This window comes from Acomys minous, assembly GCF_964271855.1.
Source record: "Acomys minous genome assembly, chromosome: 1".
NCBI lineage: Eukaryota > Metazoa > Chordata > Mammalia > Rodentia > Muridae > Acomys > Acomys minous.
Window position 1 is genome coordinate 159,774,351 of NC_140483.1, and position 14,707 is coordinate 159,789,057.

Sequence of the window (14,707 nt, forward strand, 5' to 3'; positions counted from 1 at the left end):
TAATTTTGGTTGAAAGTCTATTTTTATTAGAAATTAAAATGGTTACATTAGCTGGTTTCCTTGGTCCATTTGCCTGGAATATTTTTTCCAGCCTTTTACCCTGAGGTAATATCTATCCTTATGGCTGAGTTGTGTTTCTTGAATGGAGAAGAACATTGGATCATGTTTATGAATACATTCAGTTAGTTTTTACCTTTTTATTGGAGAATAGAGACCATTGATGTTGAGAGATATTAATTACTATTGACTGTTAAGTCCCTTGATTTTGATGTTGAGTGTTTGTATGGTTATATTTTTGAGATGGTGTAGTTATCTTTTTCCCATGTAATTTTGGTTGTAGCTTGTCACTTTGGGTTGGAGGTTTACTTGTAGTAACTTCTGTAAGGCTGTATTTGTTGATATGTACTGTTTGAATTTTTCTGTCATAGGATATGTCATAGGATATTTTCACCATCGATGGTTATTGATAGTTTTTCTGGGTATAGTAGTCTGGCCTGGCATGTGTGGTCTCTTAGGGTTTGCAGGAACTCTGTCCAGGCCCTTCTGGCTATTATGGTCTCTGATGAGAAGTCAGGTGCAATTTTGACAGGTTTGCCATTATATGTTATTTGGCCCTTTTCCTTTAGTGATTTTTAATAGTTTTTCATTGTTCTGTATATTTTGTGTTTTGATTATTATGTTGCAGAAAGATTTTCTCTTCAGGTCTATTTTATTTGGGCTTCTATAGGCCTCTTGTTTGTTTATATCCATCTCCTTCTTTAAACTGGGGAACTTTTATGATTTTGTTAAAGATATTTTCTGGGCCTTGGATTCAGGCATTTTCTCTTTCCTCAATGATTATTATCCACATGTTTCATCTTTTCATGGTGTCCTTGATTTCTTGGATTTCTGTGACAGGAATTTTTCAGATTTAGAATTTTCATTGATGATTGCTTCAAGTTCTATGATTGTATCTTCTAGTCTTGAGATTCGTTCCTCCATCTCTTGGATTCTGTTAGAGAAGCTCCCCACTGTCTTCCTTGTTTTCTTCTCTAAGGTCTTTCATTCCTGTTTTCCTTCTGTCTGTGTCTTTATCATTGTTTCCATTTTCACATTCAGATTCTGAACTGTTTTGTTGATTTTCTTCATCTGATTGTTTGTATTTTCATGAATTTCTTCCAGTGCCTCTCTATAGATCTTTTTATATCTTCAACCTGTTTGGCTGCATCCTCCTGCATTTGTTTACAGATTTTTTACATTTCTTCCATTACATCTTCATTACTAAAGATTTGAGGTCATTTTCTTGTATTTTGATTGTGTTTGAGTTCTCAGGGTTGCTTTCTTTGGGATCTGGAGATGCCATACTGTTTTGGTTTTTGTTGTTTGCATTCTTACACTGGTCTTTAGTCACCTTGCTGTCTTTGATGTTGAGAAGTAGCTTCGGGTGTCCTTCACTGGTCATTGGGAGCAGATATAGTTGAGTGATTATAGGTCAAGGTCCCTTGATGGTGGAGATCAGGGAAGACTTTCCTGGAACAGGCAGGTGATCTAGTTTCTGCTCCAGCAGACTTTGCTCCACACCTTAGGCTCCCCACTGGGTCAGGAGAGGTAGGCTTCTGCCCAATCCCATTCAGATCTCACAACTGAGGTGGTTCAGTGCCGCTGTGTTGGGAGTCACTGCTTAGTTTTCTATCCTGACCCTTCAGGGTTGAACAGCCTCCCCCAAAAGCATGGGAGACCCTATGGGGCAGTGTAGACTGGCTAGGTCACATTTTAAATGCCCAATTGTGCAGGAATGGACCACTGTTACCTGTAGTCAGGTGCTTGCCCTGACCCGTTCAGATAGTACAACTGTGGTTGCTGGTTTAGTCTAGCTGAGTTAGGGTTGCTGTTTAGTTTTCTGTCCTGGCCCCTCAAGGATGTCCAGCCTCTCCCAAGAGCATGGGAGATCATGCCAGGCTGTTGAGCCTAGCTAGGTCAGGCTCTATCTGCTTAATTGTACAGGCTCAGTTATTGTGTCCAGTAGCTAGGTTCCTGTCCTTTTACCTTCAGACCTTGCGGCTATGGCTGGATAATAGTCTCACAGCTGCCTGGGCTTCCATATGGCCTCTGGAGCTTTTTGTGGACTGTCATAGGGCTGGTGGGGAGGGGTTTGAGGGCAGATCCACCAGTTTTTCTGAGATTTTACAGGCTAGGAGCTCTGGTGCTTTACTGCCCAGAGTTCAGTCCCATATATTGAATTCAGATTATAGAGTCCGCTGCAGTTTGCGGGCAGATTCCAGTCTAGAGTCTGAGTACTGGGATCCTGTCCTCTGTGGGCTGTTGGTTGACCCAGAGCCAGGCCTACCTGTGGTCTCCACTGTGCCGGCACCCACTCACCTAGTGTTATCCATTTTTTGTGGTCTGTGGCTCCAAGTCAGGTCTCTGGCCTCCATGCAGTAGATCAGATACAGTGTTTGATAGGTGCCAACATCTTGAAATCCCCTGGTTCATACTACTTTCTCACTCTTAAATGCTTCATTTGTAACAATTCTCACCCTACACCATACCAAGTGGGTGCTAGGTTCTATAGACAAGGCTGGCCTTGAACTCTCAGAGATCCACCTGCCTCTGCCTCCAAAATAGTAGGAATAAAGGTGTGTGCCACCATCAGTGCTCACTATGTGGGTGTCTGAATCTATCATGTTTATTTTACAAATGTGGGTGCACTTGCATTTGGGGCATAGATGTTCAGCACTGACATGCCATCCTGGTGGATTTTTTTCTTTGATGAGTAGGAAATGTTTCCCTTATCTTTTTTTTTTTAATTAATTTGGGTTTAAAACCTATTTTATTAGATATTATAATGACTACCCCCAGCTTGTTTCTTGTATCTGTTTGCTTGGAAAACATAAATTCTGAATGAACATAGATCATAGCTCATTGGTTGATTTTCTCAGGTATCATGGCTTGTTTTGCTTTTTTGCCCAGGATCTGAAAAAAAAAGTTCAGTTTTCAGGTTTCTTAAGTGTAGGAGTGGAAATCAGCAGTATTTATTTTCTCATGGCTAAAGTATTTAAATCCCTTAATGCAGTTAAATTTTACAGCTACTTAAACCCATGAGGATTGTCCCCAGGTATTTGCAGGGTATAAATGGTCATCTTTGTCATTCCCTCATGGACTGCCTTGTTTCTTGGCAACTGTAGTTTAGCACATACAAGGTGGATACGTGATAAGAAGTATAACAACATCACCATCACTCTCTTGATTTTTTGGTTGAGATGTTTTACACTCTGGGGGGAAAGGCTGATAAAGAAACCAGCAGACCCACAGGCAGATTGTCCATGGATAGGAATAAATAAGGCAGTCAGGACGTTTTTGACATTTCACAGAGAAATCCATTACAATTCATAGATACAAACTTAATGACCTTCAAATGTCTCATATTTTCTCCAAACACGTTACTCTGGGACTTCCCAAAGGGTAATGGGAATTCTCACAGATTACATTTTTTCTATGCTCCATCCACAAATGGATAGCCAGTGTCACTTCACATTACACATCAATGATGCCTTGGCATATGCAACAGTGATTAGAATAAGGACAGTGAATAAAATAATTCACTGAAGAAGTGCTATATTAAGCACAGATCTAGCTCTTACCCTGAGAAAGCTTTACTTTCTAAGTCTCAGTTTCTCCAACTATATAAGAAACAGAAAACTGTGTTTTTTTACTAACTTCAAATATGCTATCCTAAAAAAAAGATGAAGCACTGAGAGTATAGTTCAGTGGTAACTTGTTGCCTAGCCTAAAAACCCAGTGTTTAATCAGCACAACAAAAGAGAAGATGAATGTGTACATTTTACTAAACGATAAGAATATTTATAATGTAAAATATGAGGCATATAACACATGAGGCTCTTTTGTGCTTGGCTTCTTAGAAGATATGTTTCAGACAGGCATGGTTGTACACACATTTAATCCCAGTACTCAGGAAGGCAAAGGCAGTTAGTTCACTGTGAGGTCATAGCCAGCCTGGTCTATAAAGAGAGTCCAGGACAGCCAAGGCTACACTGGGAAACCTTGTCTGAAATGAATAAGAAGAAGGTGAAGGAGGAGGAGGAGGAAGAAGAGGAGGAGGAGGAAGAGGAGGAGAAAGAGAAAAAGAAAAAGAAGAAGAAGAAGAAGAAGAAGAAGAAGAAGAAGAAGAAGAAATGTTTTTGAGTGTGTCTCCTTTTCTTCAAATGTTTCTTTAGGAATGAAGAAACTACTATATGTCTTCTTTGCATTTTGTTTTGAGATATGTTGAGCATTTGGATTCCATTTGACAGCGTCCCTAGTGCACAAGTATACTAAAACTATGAATATGTGTGATGTGAGTGCCCGTGTATGTCTATGTGATTAGCTCATAACTCAAACTTGCTCAAGGTCTAATAGAAAAAAGTACTTGTGCCAAAAGAGTACTCCTGAAACATGATAGGATCATTGGGTGAAAAATAAGGTCAAATGTATTTACAGCTAATTTAAAATTACAGCTACTTCCTTATAACTCTATCTGTTCCAACAGAGAAATGACCCGGGGGGATTATTGTTAACTACTTTGGTTCTATTTTGTGTTATATAGAGTACAAACAGCAAAACTTGGAAAGGAGTATTGGTAGGCTTAGTGTAACAATTCAAATTATATTTTGCATATAACAATATATTACATGTAAAACTATGGAGAATTCTTCCTGTGTTGCCAGTAGCTAAGAATGATGGTCAACACAGTCTGATAGGAATAGCAAAATTCAGAAGTCAGTAGCCCTATAGCCCTAATCCTACCTGTTAAACTTTTGATGATGTCCAGGCTCCTATCTACCGAAGAATTCACCTTAATGTTTTGAAGTGTGAGAGTGAATTAGGTGACACAGAATATATCTTTCTTCGGATGCCCTTAATGACTGAGCCAAACACACAAAAGAGTTCCCTTGGAAACACAGATCCTAGATAATCAGCATCACAACAATTGCTATCTTGATAATTTTGAATTTCTTTTTTCTTTTCTTTTCTTTTCTTTTTTTTTTTTTTTAAATGCTGATGATGTAAGATGTAGACAGGCACTGTCCGTGCTTAAATATAAAAGGTGTGACTGAAGGCTACTCATACATTAGCATGCCTTTGTTCGCCATTTGCCTATAACAAAGAAAACACAATGTCATAAAATTAGTTTACCTGAGACCAGAAGTGTGATTTTTATTACTTATATATTGATATGCATCGACCTTACCACCTTGGTTTGCAATTTACTAAGTTCACTTCACAGATTTGGATTCATTTACTCCATGAAACTCCTACTCAGTTGCAGCGAATAGTGTGTGATTTGAGATTTTAATTCCATAATAGAATAATTGTTGTGGAAGAAAGAGGCCATATTGAGACATGATAACCTTAATCAATTGGGACTTAAAATCGCTTATGGGAGGAACAAATTGACAATTTTCTGCTTTTCTAAATGGTTAAAAAAAAACCAGCAAAACTGTGGCTATTTAGAATTTATATTTACATATTGGCTACATGTAATATATCATTAATAAAATTTGATTTATAGTTTATTTTCCATTAGACTGATTGATGGGAATTTCTGTATGATCCAAAGTTATTCAAATAGGTTAGTGTGAAATATTAGAAAATCTCATAATCTTCGTCAAAGGATGAAGCAAAGTAAGTAGCCAAACTTCATGAAGAGTATTAGGTACTTCCTGTCAAATGTCACATGTTTAGTACATAATGGTTTAGAACATCTCATACAAGTGACTTTAAGATGTCATATATATATATATATTATGCCATTTTAACTGACAATGTTTCCCATAAGAACCATAGATTAACAAAAAAACAAAACCCAATTCCAGCCACTATAAACCTTCTTTCAAATGGCCAGGGTAACCTGAGTGTATCTCAAAGCAATGTAGACTAGTGATATAGCTCTTGGCTGTCTCTGAGAGATTTAAGATAAGACCCCATTGCTTACCACACTTCATACATAGGACATAGGGCTTGGATAATTCACACTATATCTAATCTGAAAGCCTTCTTCTTATGGTCTAGCTTCCCTAATACCAGAAAATACTCTGAAAGGTGCCAATGAAGGGAAACAAAGTAATAGTTTTATTCAGCTGTGACATTTACAAACTACAAAAGTGATGACATGGGAAGGTGTCTATAAAGGTTCCCTAAGTAGTACTCATATGTAGGTGGTTACCTACAACTGTTTAATTGTGCTTGTCACCACTCCACAGGAAAGAACTCATACCTCATACTAGAATCCCAGCCTAGCCTTTGGGATTTTGAGTTCATGCACCCTAAAAAGGAATAAACTACCACCAGTTACTAGACCTTTATAATTCTAAATCATATCGTGATTCTCACAGATAAATGTACCTACCTCTTCTTATTGAAGAAGCTCCTGGTTATAGCAAATGGAGACCATCACAAAAACTACACCTGGATAAAAGGCGGAGATGAACAGATTGTATGGTGCCAAATACACTAAATATATATACATTTCAGATCTTACATCAATGGCTCAGTGAAGATTACAAAAGAGCCTACAGAAATATTTTTAGATAAAGAATACCAGGAAGCATGCTATGAAACATATCTTCTAGAAATTATTGAAAAATCAAGACGATAACAATGACAATATCAGTAGCTATCTTAACACGGAAGGATAAAAATATTATAATGTCCCACCACTAGACAAAGAACTACCAGAAAATAATTAGACTGTGGTAAGGAAAATTAGTCTCTATCAGGGATGAGACCCTTAGTTGATTACCCCTGAAACTATATACACAAACAACTAAAATGGGATATGTTGGTTGTATTTCTCTCTGTCTCTCTGTCTCTGTCTTTGTCTCTCTCTCTCTCCCTCTCTCTCTCTGTAATTAATATATGTAAGTGTATATGTGTAATCAATATTCTAATATATCCATATATCCAATAATAATTGAGTTTATATAAGTTACAATGATGATCAAATAAAAATGGCTAACAATTTAAATTGGACGACATGGGAGGGGTTGGAGAAAAGGTGCCTTGGAAATGCTGAAGGGAAGAATGAGAAGACAGAAAGTGAAAAAATTATTATTTAATTACAATTGCATACATTTTAAAATCCAAATTGAACAAAGAAAGAGTTGTCATCTATAGTTAGCATTATAGAAATATACTTAAAATATATTCTCAGTCATCCCATCTGCCATCATTCAACTGCTACCGCAATATTATATATTTCACAATCCATCTTCTCTATTCTGATTCATTGTAGATACTCCAAAAATATTTTCTGTGTTTCCTAGGATCATGGATACTCTTGTTAACATACTCATTTCCCCAAGTCCCATCAAGGGATTAGCTCCCTGCTGCATGGAACTGCCCACAATGTAAGCTTTGCATGAAATGTCCATTGATGAACTCTCCTGCCCTTGTCTGTAAATACTGTCCATATGGTCACTCTACAAGAAGTGAGTCTTTCATCCTTATTGTCAAAGGTACCAAGCAAGTGTTTTTGTATGTATATGTGTATACATGTGTGTGTTCACTCATCTGAAAGGACATATGCAAAGGTTAGAAATTCATGTCAGCATCTCTTCCTCACCATTTTTCTACCTTACATTTTGAGAATTCCTCTCTGAACCCATTGATCACCACCTTGGTTAAATTAAGAGTCCAACAAACTTCCTGATCCTTCCTGCTTCTGTCGCTAGCCACAGGGGTTGTAGGCCTGTCCTATCCTGCTTGGTGTTCATAACTATGGGTGGGCATATAGAATTTATTGAGGTGGGAAGAACCACATTGAGTATACCATCATCTGGGATGGGATGGTGCATTACATAAGACAAAGAAGATATCATGGGTACAAGCATTCATTCTCTCTTTCTTGAGTGCATGATATGTGACCAGCTTCTTCAAGTTTTTGTTGGTATGATTGTGTACACATGACAACATTATATCCTTGAAGTATGTGCCAAAATACACAGCCCCCCAATATACACACTTTCTTCATCCTTAACTTGTTTTATCGAAGCAGTGAACAGTAAGTATAATATTGAGTTGTTATTTGGTTGCTAGGGATAAGAGCTCAGTTCCTTATGCTTACATAGGAAATATTTTACACACAGAACACACTAACCACTCATTGAATATTTGTAGATTTTCTACTAAGAATGATATTTCCCCTTACTGCTTTTTCTTGGGGTCATTATTTATCTTGTCAATGCTTTCTCTTCCCATGTGCTTGCAGGTCCTCCATTTTTCACATTCCTCATAGGCTTTGCTGTTTGACAGTACCCCATTTCCCTCAAAGAATTCTGAAATATATTTTACTCATGTGCTCTATTTTAGTTATGTCCCTGTAAATAATAGAATATTTAGAGTCCATTGAAACAGATAGCAGACACAGTAAGAACTTGGAGTTTTGTTGTTTTACTTTGTTGTTGCTGTAGTGATTAGAGATGTTAATAACTGGAGAAAGGTACATGTTGAACCACAAGATCAGTGGAAAGAAAAACAGAAAGAGCAGGAATAAGGTAAATGGCAGATAGTTCCTGGAACTGGCACATTAAATAACCCCATGAAGAGAAAGTTTTACTTGGGAACATAAATTGAAATAGTTATGGGGCCACTGCTCTGCTAGAACACTGCCATATCACTGGAGTCAGAAGTTAACTGACTTGTTTGAGGTTATTGAGTGATTTTTTGGCAGAGCCTGGCTCATAGCCAGATGCTACTGGTCACTGTCACACTGCCCATGCAGTCACACAGATGCAGACAATCAGCTACCATTTTCTACAGACTTCTAGAATTCCATGCCCTTATCAGTTTGTATTGAGAAGTATAATGTAGGTATAATTTCAGTTAGAAATGTGAAATTCCAGTTAAAGGAAAACACTATGACAGTTCTTAGATTTTGCATTTGGTGATGTAAGGGGCATTTTATGTCTTTTCACTGTTAGTAATAATATCTCATACCGAATTTATGTAGGCACCCAGCTGATCCTATTATGGACCTTATAACTCTAAAGAATGTTGGAGACAACAAGCTTCAGTTTACAAATCCAGGCAAAAGACAATGGCACAGCCATGTGTCATATATCTACAGAGATAACAGGAACAGGAGGGAAGCCATATGTTTCATAGTTTGAAACTGTCCCTCAGTTTGGAGCTGCATTTAATTTTTTCAGAAGTACTTTTGGTTACATGCATTGAGAATTTTGGTTTCTTTAAAAGCCCAGAAACGTTATGTCAATATGCACTTCTTTAAATCTCAGGTATGGGATATGGGACTGCTTCAGATTGTCTACAGCAGCTGACTATGATTTGCCTTATGCTGTAGCAGGGATGTGATTTTGCCAGCTGGGGACAGTTTACTTCTGGAATTCTGGGCACTCCTGAGAGATCCTTGAGAGGGATCTGCAGCTGCTGCTTCCCCCACTTCTTCTGTTGCCCCTGCTTCTCCTGCTTCTGCTCCTGCTCCTCCTGCTGCATCTGCTGCTGTTCCTGCTGCCCCTGCTCCTGCTTCTGTTGCTAATTGCTCTTGGCTCCTGTTGCTGCTTGGTCTTTGTTGCAGTTTGTTGGATTGCTGGATGCTGATTAGAGATATCCTGACAATGGGGATCAAATTTGCCCTAAGGGACTTGATTACCTTAATCAGCAGGAAGTAGTCTAACAATATCAACAACCCCTTTCCCCTCTAACCTTCTTACTCTCCTACCTAGTACTGAGGGCTTGGACAGAATATAGGTGAAAAAGTATCATAGATAAAAGAACCCTAAACAATGAAAAGGCCAGCTACAGTTACATCCAAAGAATTGTGGAGATGCTATAGAAAATAACCAAGAATTTTTTAGTAATATAATCGAATACCAAAGGTTAAAGAAAGGTTGCTACATGAAGGTAACATGGGAGTGCTTACTAGCAAAGACACAGTTAATTACACTGGCTACTTGCTTCTAGAAATGATTCTGTATTCCAATAAAAAAGTTGTAAACACCATTGCTGTTTTTAACCCTATTGCTATTTTATTGATGTTGGCTTAACCAACAACTCTTGGAGAAGGCAATGAAGAGGTTACTACCAAAGAGATTGGAAACCTGATCTTTCCCAAGTGTCTTACTTTTGTAGAAGTATTTTTGAGATGAGGTAATTTTAGCTTCCTGGTGCTATGAGAAGAAGCACAAAGGAACGAGTCTGAGCTTACATCTGTACCCATTCAAGGCTCAAGTTTCTATAGAATAGCATAGACTACATTTAACAAGGCACACCAGGAAGTTCTTCCAATCTGAAATTGCAAAAGCACATTGAACCATGCGCTTGGGAGCATAATTTGTATGAAGTTTTCATGAATGTAATACTTTCCTCTGATACGTAGCTAGACTGTTCAGCATGTACTGAGGTAACATTTATTAAATAAAGTAGAATATATTAGGACTAAATAAAAATTAGAGTAACACATGAAGTATATTAATATTGATTATATTATTAAATAACTTTCACACAGCCCCAGAGCATTAGCTCTTATATTCTACTTATATAATTATTCTACTTATATAATTTATTTGCATATTATATCCCTTACTAAACCTGTGAAAACTCTTGAGGGCAAAGAAAAGGACATATTTCTTTCTAACTTGGGTGTTACAGTAAAAGCTCATGCAGTAAGCAGGTAAGAGAAAAATGAGTTTGTGATTCCATGATACATTCAGGGTAAATATTGTTTCTAGAAAACTGAGGTTCTGAATGATACGTCTTCTGTCAAGCCAACAAGTGGTGAAGTTAGTATTCATATTACTTTTCATTAATTTATTTAATATTCCATAATTTATATTAAATATACCAGGGTATCTTTTATTACAGTCTCAATAAAATGAGTGCAATTTCCTCTCCTTACATGGCTATTTCAACTTCTAGTCACCTAGGTTATTTTTGAAAATATGCCTGGACACTGTATGGCATTTAATTCCCTCCCTGTCTCCTTTCCAAGTTGCTCAGGTCAAAGATTTTTGCAAAGCCCCTATAATTGTCAGATAAATAAAATCACATTGCTCATAATTACCAGGGACAATTCTATGTAATTAGATGTTAACTCTAGTGTCCCCTCTCTTTTATGACTCTGAATAAATACACGTTCCTGCCTTAGTCTGAGAAAAAGCTTCATTGCAAATGTAGCTGCTTTGTTGCTCTCTGTGTAATTAACTACCATTAAAAGTCACTAATTAGATCGTAAGTTTTAAATAAGTTGCCCTAATTACCTTTGGTACATGGTGGATTGAGTCGGGAGGGCAAGTCCTTCAGAGCCAAGAAAACTTGGCTGTATCACTAAGAGAATGAATAGGGCTATTGGGTTTCTTTTTTCCTTTCCATTCATAAAGGAGAGAATGAGAACGTGGGGAAGGGGCTAGCTGGGAACACTGGGAAAGATTATGAGTGAATATGGACCTGCAGCCCAGGAAAACCAGAGCTTATCTCTCACTACATCTCAGGGAAAATGGGCAACTATGGGCAAATACGGAATACCCTCAAATATTGCTTCAGGAAATCCTCCTACAGATTAACAACTTACAAACTCTGGATAAATGCAAAAGAGGAAAGGGGATCCGAAATGGCAGGAGACAATAGTTACAATGTAAAAATTTGAATACAACACAATTGATATTTGTGAATTCTAAAAAAGCATTAATGCTGTTAGAGGAACTCTGTAAAAATGCATGTTCATTTTTAATTGGAGGACAATAAGTTTTTTAAAAAGATTTATTTATTTTATTTATTGTATATAAGTGCTTTATCTTCAGAAGAAGGCATCATATCATATTATAGGTGGTTGTGAGCCAGCATGTGGTTTCTGGGAATTGAACTAACGACCTCTGGAAGAGCAGGTGGCACTCTTAACCACTGAGCCATCTCTCCAGCCCAGGACAATAAGTCTTAACATCCAACTTAGAATGACATGACATTAATATTTTCAATGAGTAAGCTCTGAATTAATGTTAGAATGATATTAATGGCTGGTGTAATGATGATGATTATGCAAAGAATGCTGTTTACTATTTAGAAGGTTCTGACTCCTATTACTTAAATTAGATAATTTATTTTCAGTTCTCTGGTTCTCTCCCCATACTCTCCTTTTCTCTTTGCTCATCTCTCTCTCTCTCTCTCTCTCTCTCTCTCTCTCTCTCTCTCTCTCTCTCTGTGTGTGTGTGTGTGTGTGTGTGTGTGTGTGTGTGTTCTCTATTACACTGAAAGAATTTGCCTTTGAAACTAGTCTGAGAATAATTGCTAGTTTCTTTCTTAATTTCAAAGCAATTTAAAAAAGAAAGAAAGAAAATACAAGTGTTACCTTATGCTGAGTCTATTGACCTGTAAAGAGAGAACCATTTTTGGTATAACAGCAATTACAAAATACTTTGTAGAAAACAACTCAAGAAAACCACATGGAACATGTACTATTAGTGATTCATTTATTGAATCAATTTATCTTTTTTAAATTAATTTATTTGGATGACATCTCAATTGTTGTCCTCTTACTTGTAACCTCCCAATCTTGCCTCCATCCCTCTTTCACTCTATTCCCCTTCCCTTAAGTCTGTGACAAAAGGAGACCTCCTCCACCACCATATAGTCACAGCCTATCAAGTGTCATCTTGGTAGCCAGCCTATTCTTTCTGTCAGTGCCACCAGGCCTCCCCACCAAGGGGAAATGGTCAAATACAGGGCACCAGAGTTCATGTTAGAGTCAATCCCTGATCACAGGGCTGTGGGGAATGTCCTGTCCATTGGCTAGATCTGAGTTGGGGTTCAATATTTACTGCATGTACTGGCCTTGGTTGGTGCAGTAGTTTCAGCAGACGCCCTGGGTCCAGATCTGCCCATTATGATGGTCTTCATGTAGGCTTCTGGGACCCTCTAGATCCTTCTATTTCCCCATTCTCCCATACATCTCTCACCTAGAGTCCCAATAGAAGGTCCCTGCATCTATCCCAATCTCCTGGTAAGTGATGATTTTCATGGGATATCCCTTTTGGGCTAGTGTTCCATTATAAGTGTGTATATACTATGTGAGGCTTTCTGGGTCTGGGTTAACTCACTAAGTATGGCCATTTCTAGTTCCATCCATTTGCCAGAAAAATTCAGGAAATGCAAACTTTTACAACCAGTCTGGAAATCAATCTGGCACTTTTTCAGAAAACTGGGAATAGAGCTACCTCAAGGCCTAGCTATTCCACTCCTTGGAATATACACAGAAGATGCTCTACCACACAACAAGGACAGATGCTCAACCATGTTCATAGCAGCCTTATTCATAATAGCCAGAACATGCAAACAACCTAAATGTCCCTCAGTCTGCGTTACATTTACACTATGGAATACTACTCAGCTATTAAAAACAAGGAATCAGTTTATCTTGATCAAATATTTACACATAGCAATTGTCATTAGGAATTATAATAACAATAATGATAGTAGTATTGAAGAGTAATATCTTGCATTAATTGATATTGTATAGTGTGCCAGAATCTGTCTTCAGTACTTTATGCCTAGTAGAAATTACCATAGTAAACCTACAGGTAGAGAATAAGAAGTGGAGATACACAGAGATTCATTACTTGTTTGGAAATATATGAGAGCTTTCAAATGACAGAGTTAATTTTCAAATTTAAAAATTAGGCTATAGAATTGAGGTTCCCAAATCCTACACAATAGCCTCATGTTTGCTAAGGGAAATAATTGCAGTGCTTTTTATCTCCACCCACAAATCTTAAGAACCAAGTGTCTTTTGAATATTTCCCTCTCCTGTTCTTTTGTGTGTGTGTGTGTGTGTGTGTTTCAAGACTCTTCCTATTGTGTATTTGATTTTCCTTATAGTAGTGAAGCACTATAGGCAATTAGAGACTGCTGAGAAACATGACAATCGGTCTTCTCTGGGGACAAGCCCCTCATAAGTTATCCAGTCCCATACTGTCAGCAGTAAACATATATACCTATGTGCAACACAAACGAATACAGCACATGATATTTATAATTTATGTATACATATATGTGCAAGTTACTATACCATTTACAGAATAAAAAGCAAGTAATTTGATCAGGTGTAGGAGAGCTCAGGAAAGATTGGAGGGAGCAGGGGAAAATGGTCTAAATGTAGTACACATACAAAAATTTCTCAGTAAATAAATAAAGGAAAAACAACCCATTTAAGATAAATTTCTCCAAATGTATTACTATTTCTAAAACAATTGGCATGGACAAATACAAAATTAAGAAGTTATCTTTCATCTCTGTCTTAGCTTTTTCTTGGTCTTTTCCTCCTTCAGAGTATATGAGTGTGTGTGTCTCTGTTTGAGTGTAATGATAAGTATATCTGCATGTATGCATAAATTTACATATATAACAATATGTATGACTAATAGGCATGCATACATACAAATATATACACATGAATAAATAATCTGTATGCTTTATAAAAAGTATACACATTCTGTGTACATATTTGTCTTTTAATAATTGTAATATTCCACCATGTCTTTTAAAACCACTAAGAGAAAAAAGGATATAAGATTACTCCTAAAATCTCCAACTTAATGTCATCCTCCTCTGACAGGCATGTTTTTGCACCACTATCATGACTGTTTTAAGTTTGCTATGCCTTCCTTTCCAGCCTCTGCCTCTAACCCCGCAGCTGCTGTAATACTGATGTCTAAGAAGAACC